The sequence below is a fragment of the Dipodomys spectabilis genome, unplaced genomic scaffold (genome assembly GCF_019054845.1).
Source record: "Dipodomys spectabilis isolate Male_0828 unplaced genomic scaffold, ASM1905484v1 ptg000207l, whole genome shotgun sequence".
In the NCBI taxonomy this organism is placed as follows: Eukaryota; Metazoa; Chordata; class Mammalia; order Rodentia; family Heteromyidae; genus Dipodomys; species Dipodomys spectabilis.
The window spans coordinates 10962724-10978743 of NW_024870884.1; the positions used below are offsets into that span (position 1 = coordinate 10962724).

A 16020-nucleotide genomic window follows, 5' to 3' on the forward strand; every position below is an offset into this window, starting at 1 on the left:
GTAAAGGGGAATGATGTGCCATTTGTAGAAGCAGATGATGCCCTGGTCTTCTGGTCTCTGGCAGCCTCTGAGCCACCATGCAATCATTGTCCTCCAGCTCCTCACTGGCCACCTAGTACTGGGAGGCCAGGTTACCAGCCCTAATGTCTGCCCTCTAGGTTCATCCAGTCGGAATCCCCCACCCTAGCTCCTGGTGCAGTGGCCCATCTCACTGCCAAGCCCTTCTCTACGCTTCAGTTTAACGTGACTATCTCTTTCCTTTAAGTTAGGTCCCATGAGTTCTAGACCTAGCTCAGTGCCACACACACACAGTAAGCTTCTGCCCTAAAGTGATTAAGTGTTGATTGACATGTTCTTGACCTTCAGCACGTGTCCTGTTTGGCTTTAAGTGGTCTGAGAATGAGGGAAGGTGAGAGGCCACATGTGCTGTGTTGAGGTGGGGTGCAGGCCAGGGGCAGAGGGGACAGAAGTTAGGCAGAGAACAGTAAGACCTTGAACCTCTGTGGGACTCAGTTTCCCCATCTATAGCATAGTGCAGGGTACCTCTGAGTCTGTTGACTGCATCTGGATCTGAGTCAGATCCAGGGTTGGGAGCAGTGCCTGCTGGCTTCTCCAGATTCCCACCACAGACTTCCTTCTTGAAATTCTTGGCTCATGCCTGAGACCCTGGGGGCGGAGCTTTCTCAAACCTTTCTTCCCAGGTGTCTCTGCCCAAAGTGTATCGCTCCTCCCCCCCAGTGCCTTAAATGACACTTGCAGCCTACTCCTGCTCCTTAGTGACTCCCTTGGCCCTAATCACTCAGTTTCCATGGAGATGTTTGTCGTGACATCGTGACACGGTGAATGGTCACCAGGACTTTTTTTTTTTTAATGACATGAAATGGAACAACGACAAAAACCCCACAGAAATACCGAGTGCATTGTATGTAGTCAGGGAACCCCAGGAACACTACTTTCTGTAGCTGTGCCAGGCTGCCATTTTCTTATATAAGGGCAAACACCATAGGCATAGCCTCACCACATTCCATTTTTCTTCCCTGTGTCTAGATCGAGGGCCATCCGTCCACACTAGGATGGCCCTCAGGGCTCTAAGCTACTGAGTGCAAACAAAATGTGCCATTTTCTCTGTGGAAACAGCCTACTCTCCTGCAACACCAGCCTCTCTTTCTCTCTCTCTCTCCACTACCCAACCTAGAAACTCAGGGCACATCCTGAAACGTCACCAGGCTTCTTCACCTCCCGCCAGTACCAGGCCCTCTACTCTATGGCTTCCATCTCCTTGGCATCACAATGCCTGTCCCCACTTCCACTCCTGCCTCCTTCATACTGCCTCTCCACCACTCCCCATGGTTGGCTACAGATAAGATAGATTTTCCAAACTGCAAGTATGACCCCGTCCTCCTTGCTTTATGCATTGAACAGAGGTCCACCCAAGAACTCACGTGCCTTTTTGCACAGCCTAGCCTTGTTATGCTCCCCAGAAGCCTGGCGCTCCAGTCACACCAAAAGAGGTGGTATGATAGCCGGGCTCCAGTGGCCCATGCCTGTACTCCCAGCTACTCAGGAGACTGAGATCTGAGAAACTTGGTTTGAATCCATCCCTGGCAGGAAAGTCTATGAGACTCTTATCTCCAATTATCCACCAAAAAGCCAGAAGTGGAGATATGACTTAAGTAGCAAAGAAAAAGCTAAGCAGGAAAAAAATGAGGGACATTGCCCTGGCCCTGAGTTCAAACCCTAGTACCAGTAAAAAAAAAAAAAATGGGAAGGGGCAGGGAATCACCCAGTCCACCAGCCTACCTCTCCTCCTTCTCCTCCACCACCATCATCATCACTAACCACAGGAGTAGGAAGCAGCTTTAGGGAATCTTCCTGTGGAAAGGTTTCCTGTTTCCGTCTATACTGTCCATCTTCACTCTACCCCTGTGCTCTACATTTCAGTCTCTGTCCAATTAACTCCACAGCCCACCTGTGGTCACTTGCTCTGCTCAAAAATATGGATGGGATAGTTGCTGGTGGCCCATCACTGTAATCCTAATGACTCAGAAGGCTGAGATCTGCAGATTGCAGTTTGAAGCCAGCCTGGGCAGGAAAGTTCATGAAACTCCTAATCTCCAATTAACTATCAAAAAAAGAGCCAGAAATGGATCTGTGGCTCAAGTGGTAAAGTACTAGCCTTGAGCAAAAGAAACTCAGGGACAATGTTCAGGTGTCCAATGGCCTGCAAAAAAAGTGCAGATGGGTAGGCCCCCAAGTGAGCCCTGTACCATGCTACTTTCTAAAGCTGGGACTCTACCTTTAGATCAGTGGTCTGGGTTCTTCCTTCATCCATCAAGTGAAGAAAGCCATCACTGTGTGTTTCCTTCACGTGTATGTCCATCCTCATCTCTTCCCCCCTCTACACAGGGATCTCCTGGGAGGGCAGAGGCAGGGGTAGATGCAGGGACTGTGCCTTGCTAACCAGAGCCAGTGCCCAGGCAGCTCTGAATGGACCATTCCTGGACATGGCACCATCCTCACGCTTGCCCTCCTTTCCAGCCCATATTGAAAATAACCTTTTATGGAAGCTTTTGCATGTGGTTTTTGTGATCTCTCTGGGAGGCTATGCAGGTCTCCTTTAGTTACAGGAAGAAGAAAAAAAACTAAAAAGCTAAAGAGCCACCCAGCTCTGGGTGGCAAGGGACTAGGGTGACCCTGGGGCAGAGCCTGGATGAGGAGAGGGCTCTGAATGGAGGGACTGGGGGAAAGTGACCTGGTTTCTAGTCAACAGGAAATGCCCTCTTCCTCCAGGATCACTTTCCAGCCCAGCTGCTTGGGCAGAACCTGAGCAGGGGGCCACAATGGGGGGATGGGGCAGGGTGGGCAGCATCAGACAGACAAGCTTCACAGAGATGCTAGCATCTGGACAGACAGCCGGACCAGATGGCCTGCCAGGCTCCCACTTGTGCACCCCCAATGTCTGAGACAGGTCTGCTCAGGGAGCAAGTATCCTCTTCTTCCCTCCCCTGTCCTCCCCTCCTCTGCTCTCCCCCAAGCTCAGGGACATTCAATCCTTTCTTTGATGGACAGCCAAGAAAAAACTTCTCCCACATCCTAAATTTGTTAACACCCGCTAATCATCCTAACCTTCCTCCCTCCTGGGCTCCCAACAGGCGCCTCCTTAAAGACACAGGGTGATTTCTCACTCCCCAGTCCCCCCACCACACACACACACACACACACACACACACACACACACACACACACACACACATACACACTACTGCTTCTCAGCAGGGAGCCCCAGGGACCAACTCCCCACAGGGAACAGAAGATTCCCTTTAAAAATGCCTGCTGTATGCAGTGGGTGCTGGTGGCCCCTTGCGTTCAAAATCTAGAGTGGAGACTGCCAAGCTGCTTGGGCTGAGGGTCCTCCTTAGGGGGACACCCCAGTGTGCTTCTAGGAGACTGAAGGTGGCCAAGCCCAAGGCAAGCAGGCAGAGGGTTTCCCCAGATCAGTTATTCCTTGAGACTGTTATTTTAGCTTAGCCTCTGCCTTTCCTCTGGCCTCCTCCTCCTCGACCTCTTCTGACAGCCTCCATCTATGAAATGCCTTATAATGAACGTACCAGGTGCCGTGCTGAGGCAGAGCCCAGCTCCTTCAGATCTCTAAAACATCAGAATTCTTGGCCCCATGGTGCAGAGGCGAGAGCCAAGGCTCAGAGAAAAGGAATAACGTGTTGGCGTATATCAAGTCAGCCCCTAACAGCCAAGCTGGGCTTACTACTGATCATCACACCAGCCTGCGTCCAAAACACATGCTCACACACATGTACACATTCAGTCAAAGTCACTAACTGTGATCTGTTGAACAACATCAGGCCATATGCATCTTGTTCAAGGACACACCCCTCACACATATGCATCCCTTCTCTTCATCCTTCAACTCTCTCTCCCCTCTTCCCTATCTTCACCTACACGTTGTCCTTCCCTCCCTGCTCACAGCCCAGGTGAGAAGAGCCAGGACAAGGAGAGAATGCTCTGTGGCCTCTGGACCTCATCCTGGCCCTGAGCCTTCGATAAATCACAGAGGCTGTGCTGAGGCCGAGCTCTGCAGCATCTCAGCCGGGAGACAGGCATTTTGCTTTGCTAGCTGGGGGATTAGGAGTCCAGGGAGGCAGGGCCAGGGGCCCACTGCCAAAACAGCAGGGGAGAGGTCTTCAACCACTCTCCCTTTCTCCCCTCCATCTGTGACGCATAAAGGCATGGCAGGCCTCACAAAATCAGCCAAGAAATCTAAAGGAAGTTCAATAGGTTCTCAACATCAAGGTCTTGATTTGGGGGGTGGGGGGGGGGGAAGGGGAGTGGAGGGAGCTGGCCAAATGGAAGGGAAGGCAGGAGCTCCAGAGGGTCCTTTTTCCCTGCAGAGTGCTGGCCCTTGACCCCAAGGAATGAGACACCCAGTATGTTTGAAACTCAGGCAGGAAACAGCCCTCTTGCCACCTGGTCCTACCCACCCTTGTCTCTTCCTAGCTTGTCTGGGTTCCCATTGTGGACTTGTCAGGCCCCATGGAGTCTTGGTCCTTGTTGGAGTCATTTGTTGGAGTTCTCTAAGTCAGGGAGGTGGAGACACCACAGGCTCAGCTGAGACTCAGTCACTCTGGGAAAGAAGAGCAGGAGAGAGGTTTCTAAAAGAGGGATCAGATGGCTCCGCAAGTGTCACAAGGCAGTATGGCTGAGGTTGCTGATGAAATGCAGCAGGCTGGAGGCCTGAAATAAATTACAGTCACCCTGCAGCAAACATCCTAAACCCACACGGCGGCCGGGACTCTGTAACAAGAAGCAAAGTTGCCACTTACGGTCTATTAAGTGCAAGACCCTTGCAGATGTGCAGATGTGCTGGTCTGGTAACCATCCCAAAAACTATTCAGTCCATTTCATCTTAGGGAGACAGAGGCTCTGTGAAGTTACAAGGGACCTGCCTGGCACTCCATGGCTAGGAACAGCAGCTGGGGCTTGAGTTCAGGCCTGTTCAGTACCAAGCTTGAACCCAGAATTCATCTGGCAGAAGATCTTCAGCTGCAGTGATAGGAGCTGTGCAAATGGAAAGCCACACCCAGGCAGAGTGGGAGCAACTGATGTCACACACCATCTTCCCCACCTCAGACTCCGCTGTCTGCTGGAGGCACATGGCCCAGATGCTTCACAGAACCAGAAAGCGGTGTCCCTCTCACCCCCCCCCCACCATCACCCCCACACATACACCCTGAGAACAAAGCAAGCTTTCTTCACAACAAGAGGACAGCCTAGGCATCATGGGGGGGGGGGGGAGGGTCACAACCTCACCTCCACTTACAGTTTACCATTTGTACCCTTTATACAGCCCCAGGATGCCACCTCCAGCTGGCATTTGCTCCTGGGATTTGGGATTCCTAGGGGTAGCCTTTGTATCCAGACATCTGGGTTATCTTAATTTTCTTTTCTAATTTCTCTCCAGGTTTGCCTCCAATTCACACAATTTGACCAGGTCCAAAGAGAAATATTAAAACCATTTTTAAACATCATAGAACTTTCTAAAGGTTCTACCTCACTGTGTTTACAGAAGGCAGTTTCTGACCATAAGCCAGAGGAGGTCCAGGTCTCAGTTCCTCCGTTGGCCCATCAGAGATGGACAGGATGGCCCTCTCCTTGACTCTTCCCCACTGCTCCCAGGACCACTGTGAAGTCCTCTAGCTTGGTGCTGAGGGGAGGTTGTACTTAGACGACCCTCACCCTTGTTGTATCCCCTATGCTGCCGTGGAAGCCCCTGGCCAGGTCCCAACTCAGTAACTCTCTCTCCCTGTCTTTGGAGAGGACTGGGGTTTCATTTCCTCAAAGTGGCAGGATTTCACTTTTATTTGTTTTTATTACAAGGAGGTAGGTATTTCTTTTCACATCTCCTTTTGATCTTGGTCCAGTCTTCCCCAATCCCTAATTCTGCAGAACTTTCTGACCCTGGTAGCATATGGAGCCTGTTTCTTTAGAAGTCAACTGATTAATAATAGTCTTCTGGCAGAGGCTGGCTACAGCATGGGGCCTCTTGCCATCTTCCAGCTGTGCCTCAACCTATCCCCAGGGAGATGGCTGTTTATGGCCCTCAGAGACTCCACCTACTGAAGTCACAGTGTTGCTTGTCCAGGCTGAACTGTCCAGGTGACTTGTTCTACCCAGTGCTTCCTGGGACAGCAGTGGTCCAATGGCCAGCTCCTAGGTGACGTCAGAGGTCAGGATTTATTGGCCACTGTCCCCCTGTTAGCACATCGCAGCCATATTTGTAGAAGCTTAAAAGTAATATATTAGTGTTAGCTGGTAGCCAAAGCCCAGCCATAACATTGCTAGGTGAGGTGGGTTGGATGGAGGAGGGGGTCTCCTCAGTCCTTGGCTACAACAAAGGAAGAGGGCCCACAACCACCTCTCTTGAAAGGACTCTGCACCCTGAGCTACACACTCCCTGTGTCTAGTATTATATGGAAATTGGGGCTATGCAGCACAGTGTAGAGTCAGGGGAGGGAGAAAGCAGCCTTAGGAGACAGCGAGGCCTGGGTTTACATCCTCCCTAAGTGTGCACATAACACAAGAGTGACACCCTCTTTGGCCTATTCCTCACCCTATGCAGCAGGCCTAGTGTGAGATTTCTCGGGGCCTTTCTAAAGGTGACCCTCATTTTAGGGGAGGCTTCTTTCTTAGAAGTCCCTGGCGATCTGATCAGGATAGTGCTTGGTCTGATGCTGTTGCCATGGCAACTTCTTTTTCTTGAGTCCTGGACTGTTTGCTACCCATAGGGGTGGGCTATGGCCCTTGGCATCACATTTGCATGACACTTCTGGTTCCAGTTTAAGAAGTTCATGGGTGTGATCTCACTTAATCCCTGTGAGGTAAATGCTGCTTCTTCCCATTTTGCAGATGAGGACACTGAGGCTCAGGCTGACCAAGGGAACCAACCAGGCTACCTGTCTGTTCCCTCTGTAGTCTTAGCACCACCTTAAAGCAGCTCCAGATACCTAAGCCAGGGCTCTATGGGTCCCTCTTGCCTGAGGCTGCCTGACTCAGCTGGGCAGAAATCTCAGGAGGTGGGTAGAAGGGTTGGTTTGAGTCAAGGATGGGAATATTCATGTGTGGTCTTAGGTCACAGTCGCCCCGTTTTAGATCCTCCAAGAGGCAGGGAGGGGAGAAGGAGGTTGTTAGGGCCAACCTAACACTCACTCCTGGGAAGCCATGATACTATTGGCCTGGCCAGTTTTTGGCAGCCATCATCACAGTCTTCTTGGTATTGCTGAGCGGAGCTGGAGCTGAGGAGGCTGCTCAGCCTGTTTATTGTGCTTTCCCAGTGCCTGGGGCAGAAATAGTGGAGGCAGCTTCCAGACCACCCAGCGTCTTCCTCTGTGGAGAGCTCTCACACCTACCTGCCCTCCCCTCCCAAGCAGGGCCCCCCTCCCTGTTCTGGATGTCCAGCTGTGGGGGATTGGAGAGTCTAGTATGGGGGTGGGGGTGGGGAAGGGCTAGATGGAGGCTGGAAGCTCCGTGGGAACCAGCCCTGATAACACAGCGTGCCCTACCCCATGTGGGGGGCCTTCCACACCCCATCTTCTCCTAATTAAAGAGCCATCCGGGAGGAAGGAGCCACCAGAGAGGCTGTGGCCTCCTCCAAAGCTGTGACACATTGTCACCAGTTCCTGCATCCTGCTTCCCCATCTCCCAGGCTCTCCACACACCCCAGCCTTCCAGGTCAAACAGAGCTTTGGATAAAGATATGTCAACCGCCAGCTCCAAGGCTTCTTCTCGGCTAGGTGCTGGCACAAGTGTCCTAGCCTTCCAGACTCAGGGCCTTGTTGGGGGACAGGAGGAATGAGCCTTCCTTGTGGGACTGCGGTGTCCAGAGAACTTCCATGCTCTGGAAACTCCCAGGAGTTCATGAGCATGTGAAGCAAAAAGCAAGTATGAAAGGCTATAATAGAGGCCTGGTACCAGTGGCTCACGCCTATGATCCTAGCTACTTAGGAGACAGAGATAGGGAACATCATGGTTCAAGAAAGGCTGGACAAAAAACTCACCAGACCCAGTCTCAGCTAGGAAAAAGCTATGCGTATGTTGGGCACTGACAGCTCACACCTGTAAATCCTAGCTATTCAGGAGGCTGAGATCTGAAGATCGCTGTTCCAAGCCAGCTGGGACAGGAAAGTCTACGAGACTCTTATCTCTAATTAACCACAAGAAAACTGAAAGTGGAACTGTGGCACAAAATGGTAGAACTTTAGCCTGGGCAAAAGAGCTCAGGGACAGCAAGTAGCACTGTGGCTCAAAGTGGCAGAGTGCTAGACTTGAACAAAAGAGCTCAGGGACAGTGCCCAGGCCCTGAGTTTAAGCCCCACAACCAAGAAAAAAGAAAAAATTAAATTTTATAAAAAGAGAGGGAAAAGCTATGCACAGTAGCACAGAGACCCTATCTCAAAAACTAACCAGAGAATAAAGGGCTAGAGTATGGCTTGAGCAATTGAGTTCAACCAACCAACCAAACAAACAAAACCCTAATAGTGCTCCTACAGCCCTACTGGGTTGATCCTTGAGTCCTTTTTCAAATGGTTTACCAGACAGGAGAGGAGATAATGGGAACTCTGATGTCTGAGAGCAGCGTGAGGGGTTAGGATTGATACTTTTCTTCCACAAAACGTCCTTCAACATTCTTAACTGCTTTAACAATAAATAAATGTCAGTAAAACAAACCAATCTAAAAAAAGAAAGAAAAGCAAAGCCAAATGTAAGATGCAGAGTTTTTCTCCCTCCTCAGTTTGGATGGACCCAGTTCCATGCTCCTTAGTCATCCCAGCTCTGCACAGATCCAACATGTCCTCAGGAGGCCACACAGCTAGCTGTCCCCACCCCACCCCACCCCCAAGCCCAGCACCCAGTGTCTGGCCCGTGTGACACTTGAACCTAGCCTCATCCCTTCGTTTCCTCTGCCCCTCCTTCTTCCACATGCATAACGCTCCTTTAGTGCAAAACATTGTTCCTGCCCACCCTACTGGCCACCAGATGCTGGTCAAGCTTCTGTATCTTCAGTTAGGAAAATTCATTCATTGTAGTTTATGCTGAGAAGTTGGCCAAAGGTGGCAAAGAAGAAAACTGTTTCTCACAGGAGCCAGCTCTGATTGATTAGTGGTGGCTGCCCAATGCATTAGTTATGTCTGCCATGGGTCCTGGATAGAGGTAGTGGAACTTATCCTAGGTAAGAACTATCCCAGAGTAGTCTGGTAGGGAAAGCAGGACTCTGGAGGGTTGCAAGCCTTCTAGTACTTTCTGGAGAATGGTGGGCACTGCACAGCTCAGCGGACCAGGCCGATCTGTGATCATCTATCTCACCTGTGGAGTCTGGCCATTTCCAGCTGTAAGGTCAAATGCCTGCAGGACACTAGAGTTACCAAGATGAGAAATAGTGGGTAGAAAGGGCCCAGGCTCCTGTGTGCATGGAGGAGATGTTAGGTGACCTAGACTATCTATGGTACCCAGGACGTGGTGGTTCTGGGGCTGACGGGAGGGGGAGGGGGGGCAAGTGGCAGGGTAGGAGGTCCTCTGTGGTACCATAGAGGCTGTGTTCTTTACGCTTCCCCGACAGCAGTTAGGTGCACTCACTTTGATCAAATTATATAGCTAGCTACTTGAAGCATGGTTTAACTGAGAGGTAAAGGAGAAAATGTGATTATGCAATTGGAAGTTAAAACAAGCCTGGGCATTGATTACTATAACTAGTGTATGACTGAAAGTAAGACCTAAGAAAGCACAATGATTGTTCACTATGCTCTGTCACTGATCTGAGTCACCCAGCTCTATCCTCAGGCCTGAGGAAAATGCATTCTTCCAAGTCACCTGACATGCAGGGACTGTTCTGTGTGGGCCTTCGGCTCCGGTCCTCCAAACCAGTTGGAAGAAGAGAGGCAAGCAGGGCAGAAGCACATGGAAGGATGGAGGCAGAGCCACACAGTTCCACTGTTGGATCAGCCTAATTCTCAAGCCCAAGTTCTGCTTCCAAATATTCTTAGGATATAATTCCTTTAGATGGGAGCCGTGAGGCTCCTACCCCTCATCCATTCCTTAAATTATGCCCTCACATAGTCAGCAAGGGCTTACTGCACATGCACATGTGCGGTCTGGGCCAGAAGTCCGGGCTAGAAGTTCCCTGTTAGGGCATTGGAAGGGTTCAGGCCTGGGAGGCCCTTCCAGGGAACATGTGGAGAATGTGTGTTCTAAATTAGCAGCTTCCTCCTAGACTTCAACTTGCAGAGTGGTTTTGAAACGTAGTTAAATTATCGCCAACATGTAAGAATCAGAATTTGCATGAAATACTCTATTTTTCTTGGATAGTTTTAAGACTTGGTATGGAAGGCTGAGGCAGAAAGATCTCTGGTTCAAGGCCAGTCTGGGATACACAGCAAGATCCTGTTTAAAACAACAACAAAATCTGGCAATAGCAGGTCTGGTAATACTTGGCTGCAGCTGAGCTAAGGTCATGGCAGGCACACACAGGCAACCTCTTGGTACTTTGCCACAGTCCTCATCACTCCCAATGCTTGGTCTACTTTGTTCATGATGAGAGAGATAAGTAACCTCCTCCTTGCTCCTCCTGGAATAATGACTAAAGAAAAAGTGTCTGGGCCCATCATGAATCTCAGTCTAATGGAAAGGAAGGGAGGAAAACCTGGACTTGTCCTCCCACATAGAAACTGGAACATAACAAACAAGTGTATTGGTATCAGAGCCCACTGCCTGGAGAAGGCTGGGCACTGTAGTGTGCACTCTATCACCCTTGCTGGGGAACTGACTCTGCTTCTTGGGTGTGTACAAGGAACCAAGGCTTGCCCAACTGCTGACTTCCTGGAGCAGATTGAGGTGAGGGAAGGGGGTGGGACAGGAAGTTACTTTCCTTGGGGTAAGGGTGGGGGGAATCTCTTTAGGTCATGTGGGAGGATCTATCTGCTTCTAGGAGGTTCAGTCAAGGGTGACAAGATCAAGTTCAGAGATGCAGAAACTGCAGATTCTTATCAAGCTAGAGTTGAAGAGGTAGAGGAGGCAGTCCAATGGGAGAGATGGAGAGAACCAACCCTGATTCATGTGTGCATGGAACATAGAAGAATGACTTGATCAGAGAACTGGGCTGGCCAGCCAACCTCACCCCTGCGTCTGTTCTCCATCTGTGTTCAGCAAGCCCCTCAGCCCTGTGCAGAGGCCATGCAGGAAACAGCTCAGCCTGAGAACAATGCTTGCCCTTGGCCTGACGCTGCAGAACCTGCCTGTAATCTCTACCAGGGAGATCTATAGCAAGATTCCCACCCTCCAGACCTCAGACTCTGACCCCAGCCTGGAAATGTCAGGGGCCCAAGGAAGCTAGAAAATGCAGCCTGTCCCACCCGCCCAGAGCGTGACGCTAATCTGCTAATCCTTGCTGTTTTATTCTGTGTCCATCCATCCTGGCCTGCTTATCTGGACCTGTCCTGGGCCCGCCTGCTTGTTTTCCGGTTTTCAGGGCTCAAGGTGGGGGGGCAGGGCCTCAGGGAGCAGAGTGCTTAGCAGCCTGGGCCCTGAACCAACCTCCCCTATCCAGCTTGAAATCCCCACAGGGTATATTGCCTCTCCCTGCCTTAGTTTCTTCATGAGTAAAGTGAGAGTGATAGTCCTGATGTCCACCCTACAAGACATGGAAGAGTAAGCATGGCATTATTTGTGGAAAGCTTTAAGAATGGTGTCCAGCGTGCGAGGTAGACACTCCATGTGTAAACTGTTTGATTGCAAAGGAAGCTATTACCTGCTTCTGGGATTGGAAATCATTATTTCCCTACTATGTAGCCACAATGATGGCCACCCATCGCTCATTGCACACTTACTGTAAGCCAGATATGGCATAAACAGATTCACTTGCATTTTCTCACCTGTTACCCTGAATCCAGCAAGGTAGATACTATTATTACTCCCCCCGCCCCCAACACACACACACACACACACACACACACACACTTTACAGAGAAGGACACAGGAAAACTCAGCAACTTGTCAAAGGTCACACAACTAGTAAGTTACTACATTAAAGCTCTACCCTGAAGCTCTGGCTCCAAAGCCCATGCTTCCAGGCAGGAGTCTGATTCCATTGCTTCTCTGTAAAGGCACAGCAATGAGACCATGATTAGCCCGAGTTCATAGTTGTTCAGGGTTCTTCCTCTGAGGGGCCAAGTCTGGATAGAGCTCGCAATCAGCCCTCAGTGGGAGACTCCAGGATCTGAAGTTGGCCCAGGGATGGGGGCCATGTGGTCTTCCAAGGGACTTGAAAGGACTTGTTGCAGATTTTCCTTCTGAACCTCTCCTCCCTCACCCCATCTAAGTCTTGATGGTTCTTATTTTGATTTCACAGCTGAAGCAATAAATGTTGGGGTCAAGAGGGAAAGTTTTAGAACATAGCTGATTCCAAATGTTGGCTCTTCCCCTTACCAGCTGTGTGACCCCAGGCAAATGATTTAACTTCTCTGTGCTTCAAGAACCCCATCTTCAAGATGGAGCAATAAGAGAATGAATCCTCCCAGGCCAGTGAAGTAAGGCTAAGTATGCCATACCCAAGCCCCAGCTGTGTGCAATTGTAGGCTGCAGGCTTGAATCTTCCTAACTCTGTGGTTCCATTTGCTCCATGTGAATGGTAGTGGTGTGAACTTACGGCATTGTGGCAAAGAGGGAAGGAGACAGCACAAGGCAGAGCACTCAGTAATGCCAACGTGCATGCGGGTAATGAGACAAGGCCCAGAAAGAGGCACTTCCCAGCAGCAGTGCTCTGTCGGTCCTGCCAGCACAGATCCCAATGAGGCTGCTGAGCTACCCCAGGCTGGACCTCATACGGCAACCTTGAATGCTGTGGTAAGATCCGGTGTCAGGAAGCCAGACGGGTCAGAGGTGGCGTCCCAGAAACTTCTCCTCTGCAGGAGCCAGTATGACACAGATGGAAGAAAACTACCTCTGGCTCAGAGCTGGAGAGCTGGGGCTGGAGGTCAGGGCCTTTGCTGAGCCCACCGGCCCTCCGCAGTCCCTGCTGGCCATCAAGCCTGTGACCACAGGCAGGGAGCTGTGGAGGGTGCCAGAGGAGGGTGGGGTCTGCAGGAATGCCCTAGGAGGTTCTAGACAGCACCCTCCATCTGTGCCCCAGTCCCCCTGGTTCCCACTCCACCTTGCAGGGTTGTTTTGTGGCTCATATAGGCTAAGATAAAATAAGAGCCACAAGAAGGCAGAAAGACTGCATGCAGATGGGCAGGTCCAGTCCCAACCTGTGGCATAGGGACCAAGATGATGGGAGGGAAGGAACTCAGCATGGGCCTGAGCAGCAAAGCCAGCAGCCAGATGTCAGGTCAGGAATCTTTCCGCCGAGGAAGAGGCAGAGGCAGAGGAGCACATCTGGGGGGGGGGTCTTCTGCAGGCAGGGATGGGGAGGTGACCCCTTCTCGCTTCCCTTCTTCCCTACCTCTCTCTATTGTCAGACCTCTAGTCTAAAGGTCAGGTGTCAGGGGACTTGGATGGGCAGGAATCTGACACCCTCTAAGAACAGGGGCAGTGTCTGACTCTGAGCGTCCAGCATACCAGCCCTCACTTAGCGGGCACTAAGCAGGTCTTTATGAGGACATAGAAGTCCTCCTCATAGGTACGCATGAAGTCATCTCAGGCAGGAAGACCCTATCTCAAAAAGAACCAGGTGGTTGGGTGCTAGTGGCTCATGCCTGGTAATCCTAGCTATTCAGGAGGCTGAGATCTGAGGATCGCAGTTCAATGCTAGCCCAGGCAAGAAAGTCTATGAGACTCTTATCTCCAATTAACCACCAGAAAACCAGACATGGTGTTGTGGTTCAAAGTGGTAGAGCACTAGACTTCAGCAAAAAAAAGCTCAGGACAGCACCTAGGCCCTGAGTTCAAGCCCCACAACTGATGGGGGGGGAAAAAAAAGTACCAGAGCAAAGAAAAATGGGAGCTAGAGATATGCCTCAATGGCAAAGTATTTGCCTAGCAAGTGTGGATCCCTGAGTTCAAACCCCAGTACCCACTCTCAAGAACAAAAACAAAAACAAACCCCACAAAACAAAAAAAACTCCATCCTCAAAGTGTAATGACCATTCATTATTCACCTTTAGGTAGCCACAGACCAGCACAGTGACTGACACACAGTAAGCATTCTTAGTGCGTGTTGAGTGAATGAATGAGCAAAGAAACATACAGAGAAGGAAGGCACCCCCGAATGTTAACCACCCACGATTCATCACAGCTCCCCTCCTGTGTTCCTCAGTGCCACCAGGCATGGAACCCAACGCCAAGTGAAATCCTGCTTTGAAATCCAGGGATCCTCACTGCAGATTTGTCTGGTGAGAGTTGGCAGGAGATGAGGGGTGTAGGGGGAGACAGCAGTTGGATTCTCCAAAGGGCCTAAGGATTTCCCAGGAGGAGCTATAGAAATGAGGATGACAGAAACAACCTTCCCTATGGCTCACCGAGTCCCTTCCCCTTCTCACAGCACAGTGTCCACACATATGGGCCTTTCTTCTTGCTGATGCCCCTGATAGGTGGTGAATGGGTTGGGTACTCCCAGGAAAAGAGGGTTAGGAGCACATGGTCTGCAGGCAAGTCGGGTGGAGTGGCTGTTTTCTGAGGCACTGGCAGGCAGAGGTCGGGAGCACTACCAGGGACTAAGAGGGTCATGGGAGAATTGCTCAGCCTTTCCCTGCCTCAGTCTATCAGCAAGCTGGGAATATTAGAACCGGCTTCATAAGGGAGAACACAGCTGGGCCTGCCACCTAGGAAGAGCTCTGTGCAATGACAATGGTGGTCATGATGCAACCTTCCCACCACCACTTGGAGCCACAACTCCACTTCTGGTTTTCTGGTAGTTAATTGGAGGTCACAGTCTTCTGGACTTTCTTGCCTGGGCTGGCTTCAAACCACAATCCTCAGATCTCAGCCTCCTGAGTATCTAGGATGATAGATGTGAACCACAGTAGCATTTATATCTTTCAGGCTAGACCCAGCAAACTGCTCTCCTGGGACCCAGTTGATTGACAGCTCATGTCAGCTATCTGTGCAGCTAAGAGTGTAGTCACCTGACCCTGGGCCTGTGTCACCAGGGACTTCCTCATACTTGGAGCCAGTGGCCTGACAGCCCCAGTAGGCTCGGGGCATCTTCCTTCCATATGGCTGAACCATCCAAAATTTGCCACAGATTGAACTTGATCACCAGCCTACTTCTCATACCAAGGACACATCTCCAAAGCCAGGAGGCCTGAAGTTCCCAGCCCCCCAGCAGGCAATGCTCAGGGGATATTTTCAGGTTCTGGGTGACATTCTCCTGCCTCTCAGCCTAAGAGGTCCCAGGCGTTCCCCCTGGACACTCCACATGGTCACTGGCTTGTTCCTGAGCCCTGCGTGCAGGCTCCCCACACCAACCTGTTACTGCAGTGCTTCGCTTTGTTGTTTTTGTTTTAATTCAGAACATTTTGTTCCCCCTTGATGAAATGGCTCGACCAAGGCCAGCATGATCTGGGCTATTTCCTTCTACATGGGGACCAGGACAGAGAAGGGGGCAGAGGAAGGAGGAGAAGGAAGCCAGCAGGTTTGAGAACAGGAGGGACAATGGGAAAGCATGAGGAGTCATAAAGATTGGCTGAACATGAAAGAAACATGGGAGCAGATGCAGCCAGGTCACCATGGGCTGGGCAGTTGCACAGCACGGCTGAGGATCCCAGGGGCCATGGCTCACATGCTGTAGGAATGTCTTCTGGTTCTGATCTTCAGCTATTTTGTTTCTCTGCCTTTCCCTCTACTCCCTATTGGACCCCCCTGAATTTTTCATTCTTGGCCATTGCAGTAATAAGATGAGGCTGCTGCTAAGGTCCACAGGCTATCAGAGAGAGAGTAGGCACAGGGAAGAGAGGCTATGAGGAGGAAGGACTGGGGCTGGAGGCCCAGAGATGGGTTTTAGGAGAGCAGCAGTAGGCT

At 50.9% G+C, this 16020-nt stretch overlaps 1 protein-coding gene across 1 annotated transcript in view; it reads left to right on the forward strand.

Moving 5' to 3' along the window:
* Col13a1 (collagen type XIII alpha 1 chain) overlaps window positions 1-16020 on the forward strand; it is a 131553-nt gene that overhangs the window by 31873 nt on the left and 83660 nt on the right. The window lies entirely within an intron of this gene.